Below are 4,754 nucleotides of genomic sequence, written 5' to 3' on the forward strand. Positions count from 1 at the left end.
ATATATATATATATATATATATATATATATATATATATATATATATATATATATATATATATATATATATATAAAACTTTACGCTACTCTATTGTAGCTTGAGGAGCTAAGCACTGGTAGGAGAACAGTCACGAGGGCAACTGAGGAAACTACAACAATAGTTTGTGTGAGTAAAACAAAACAAAGCTAGGAAATCTAAGAATATTATTTTTATAGTAAAATATATGGAGTAGCATGAAATAGGCCACATTTAAAGGTTAGAAAAAAAGGAAAAAGAAACCATTGGGGTCCGGAAAGAAAAATATAATTAGTACAGTTTATTTCATCATCATTTACATGATTTATGGTGGTACATAAATAATGTAAACTGATTTCAGGGATTAGAAAGTCATATGCAATCATCAGCACCGCTGCTGTTCGGTCAAGGGTCTTCCTTTGTGGGATTGCCTGAAGGTTAGAATGAAAGATACTAAAGTCTAAACATATCATATGCCTTTGTATAAAAAAAAGTGAAAATATTGAGAATGTTGGGATGGGATTGTCTAAAACCAAGACAAACAGAAGGGCACAAACAAAAAGATAAAGAAAATCTGTAAATCCCTGCATTACCCTTTGCAAATGTTTTGCATTATGCCAGTAACACATTGGTGAAGATGTTCAACACCATGCTGGTGATAACTCTGCTACCATGACAACAGTGGAGCCGCACCCAAATTCTGATGCCTCACCCTCCAATGGGGTTGTTTGAGAGCAGAGGAGAGACAGGCTGGTGGTGCTGGCATGGAGCTTTAATCTGGGTCACAGTTGCTTCTAACAGTGAGCAAATCATTTATTGCTCTGGTATGATAATGTTAACCACCTTTTGTATCTATTATTTGGTTTTACCAGAAATATTCATCATACAAAGGTCATTTCTGTTTATTTAAGTGTTGTACAACCAACAAAAGTTATACATCTATGAATTAGTTTATAACGTAAATCAATTAGTTTCTTGGAATAAGATGTTTCTCATTGCCATGTTGCTCTTAAAAAAAATCTCCAGATCTACCTGGATAAAAGAAACGTCACATGCATCTAATATATCTTACATTAATTACTGGTTTCTATGAGCTTGTTATCAACCACAAAGATTTTTTTCTTGCTTTTTGGATTTAGACTTTTTCAACGTTTAGCTGGGTAAAACTAAATGATTCTGTAGGTTTCGTCTTACTTTTGCAAACAGTAAAACGGCAGGTATCTAAGCAATCTAAATATAGGTCAGGAGCAAAGTTGTTGCCACAATATTATTTTATCTGCTTTATTATTCAAGCTGCATTTCCATTATTATATACAGACATTAAACGGCTAATAAATGAACCTATCAGTATCAACTGACGTCTTTCTGAATCAGCTGTGGTCCTTGATCTGTGTCTTATTAAAAATCTTGGTTTGAAACGTTCATTAATTTGAGGCAGCCGTGATTAAATATTTATATTGCATTTTATTCCCTGTTACACTAGCTTATACAGTTATTCACATGTTCTAGCTTTACAAAAAAAGAATTAAAAAAACTGAATCTGTCCTCCTTTTTCTCCTTTGTTGCCTGTTGTGCTGATTTCGTCCTCTCAAGTTCTGTCCTGCTGGACAGAAAAAATGCCCTGCAGTGACAGAACTGGCTGCCATTGGCTCAGTTCTCTCAGTTCTGTTCCAAGGATATTGTTTCATTGTGTGTAGTTGGCAATTTTGGGACGATACTGAATAGTTACTTCAGTTTCGATGCATAAATTCTTTAATATTTGGTATGAAAACCTTTTGACACCATAACATGCGTTCATTAGCACACAGATACATTTGTGTTTTGTCTAAAGTGCTTTAACTGTTTTAGTGAGCTGTTAATATAGTGCAAATTTGGCCAGGTAAAATCTTAATTTATGAGTAAATCTAGGAAATCAGCTGCCCTACTAACGAGTTCTTTAAAGAACTTATATTTCAAAGAATACATTTTTACATCGTGCAGAAACCATTAACAATAACACATTACATTTTTGAATGATTCTTGCAGAGATGGGTTTTACAAAGATTTCTGCCTCATGTAAAGGATGAGTTCAAAATAATAAGCAGAGCCACCAGACAGTTTCTTCTGGCTTCAGAGCTGCAATTTCTTCCTCTAGACCTCTCCTGATGTCAATTCAGTACACAACAACAACTAGAAGCAATAAAAATGAGTGAATACACATCTCAGGAGACTTAAAGGAGGGTTCGTGTTTCATCCAAAACACCGTGTGATTTTAACTGGCTTTGAGTTTATCCCTGTGTTAAATGAGAGCCCATTATTGACCCATTTCTCTCTCTGCCTATCAAGTCTCTTTCTCTCTCCAGCTGAACCAGCAACATCAAAGGAGCGTGCTTCAAATCGCAGGTGTTGAAGGATTAAGGCCACCGCAGGATGTGGTTTTATTCTCAGCTTCATCTTTGATGTAGTCTCTCTTTGACATGCTTGTATTTCTCATGCATAACATTGTGTGCTAGCTCTAAGGGTCCATCTTTGAACCAAAAATTTGAACTAGTGCCTTCATTCTAGTGCAGTGACAAAATATTCATTCCGGTTGAACTTTATTACATACTGTCACCTTATAAAATATCAAGTTTTGATGCAATCTATTAGAACTTTATGTGATCGAGAAAGTAGTGAATAACAACAAAGAAGGAAGAAAACTGTTTATTTTCAAGATCTTCTACAAAAATAAACCTGGGAAGAGTTTTATTCTATTGTTATTTTGGATTAAGCCCATTTTAATCTGACACCTCTAAGTAAATTAAGTCTAAAATCCATCGCTACAAGTGTCAGTAGTTGCCTAATGTTACAGTGTCTATCCAAATAAAACGACAGACACCTTCTGGCAGAAGAGCTTCCCTAAGAATGTATCTAGATCTATAACAGTTTATCTAGGGGCTCCAAAAGGTCTCAATCAAGACAGGCTGAATAAAAAGGAAAAACAAAATCAATCACATCCTTTGTCCAAAATTGCAAGTTATAAGTTATGTTTTTTAGAGGTGGCTTCAATTCAAGAAGTGTTAAACAATCTTATTGTGAAGCTCAGAGTCAGTGATGGTTCTAGACCAAATTCACCAGTGGGGGCAGAGTTTTTTTTACTAAACAAAACATTAGGCAATTTATCATTTAATATATTAGGTGAGCAGTGGAAACAAAGAGCCACTTGAGGCTCTGAGTTTAAAAAGTGAAATTTGCATTTCATTAAGTGAAATTCAAACTTTATTTTGTTACAATAGAAAATCAGTATTTCTGTTTTGAAACTGTTCATTTCAGTTTATTAAAAAAACCGTTTACCGTAGTGGAAACAAATCCCTGAAATAATTATAATAATTTGATCCATCTGCTAGGGTGACCAGGACACCTTGGAGCGGGGGGGGATTGATTGAAAGAAATAATGTCTCATCATCGGGATTTGCTCCGTGATCAGAGGAAAGGATACTTGGCGCAGAACAGTGGTGAAAATTGGAAGTTCAGTTTAATATAATACAACTCTGTGAATAGTTCCGTCAGAGATGAATGAAAATAGTTGTTTTAATGGTTATAGAGTCAGATATGTGGTGGTAATGTTTGATTTATCTAAAGGTTTTAATCTGTTACTGTGTAAATGAGTTTGGCTGGAATTAAAGGACAGATTCTAATATATATCCGCAGGGTGGGAACTATAAATCTGATAGGATTTTAATTTTTTTATTGCTATTTTGCACAATATGCTTAACTAAGTATTTTTTGTTGTTGAATATTACAGATTTTGCAGATATATTTTGTAGATACATTGTTTAGATTTATTTGTATATTTCTAACCCTTTTATAGAATAGAATAGAAAATCCCTTTATTGTCCCACAATGGGCAAATTTACAGCAGCAGAAAGATTATTGAAAATGGTCACACAAATGAGGACCTTAGAAAAATGTATAAGAATAACATTATAGGGAAGAGTTAAAATATAAAAAATAAAATTCTGTAAAGTGTTTTAATAATATAAAACTGGAGAATTAATAACCAATATGCAGCTATGGACATTTTTACAGTAATGGATATTTGAAAAAGCAGCAACATCAGAGATGTGCAGAATGACAGCAGCAGGTTATTTAACTGACTAAGGTTTCTATCATTATATTTGATTTTATTTGTTCCTGCTCCCGCTGGTTGGAACCTTTATTCCACTCTGGATTCTCATAAGTCTTTGTTCACTTTAGCTTTTTAAAAAATAAATAAACAAACAAACAGTTTTGAAAACCTCGGTATTCATTCTTTTCCTGCTTTGTGTATCAACGTTTACGGTTGCTAAGCAACAGAGCATACCGCAGTAAAACCCGCCGAAGGGTGGACCTGGTCGAATTCACAGCCAAAACTCTTCCGGCCTCCTTGTTTTCAAGGACTTCGAAGGATCCAGTCGAGGTAGACCGCGTCCTTGGAGGATGCGTCCTAGGTTTTCGAACAGAGCCTCTGATTAAGAACAGGGCTGCCCGCACTGACGCGGCTCAGGGATTACGTCACACGGAGCGTCGTGCGCAGTGAAATCAGGACATTTCCTCACTTTCTAAAAAAAACCCGGGACGCCCGGGACAGGACGTGAAATACGGATATGTCCGGGGAAATACGGACGTTTGGTCACCCTACATCTGCTCCTGCCTCTATTTATGCTGCTTTCTCCCAGTCGTCAGTGCCAGTGATTATTCTTCAGCCTTTGGTGTGAGAGTTTTCTAGCAGTTATAATAG

The sequence above is a fragment of the Cyprinodon variegatus genome, unplaced genomic scaffold (assembly GCF_000732505.1).
Source record: "Cyprinodon variegatus isolate N-32 unplaced genomic scaffold, C_variegatus-1.0 Scaffold15, whole genome shotgun sequence".
NCBI classification, from domain to species: domain Eukaryota; kingdom Metazoa; phylum Chordata; class Actinopteri; order Cyprinodontiformes; family Cyprinodontidae; genus Cyprinodon; species Cyprinodon variegatus.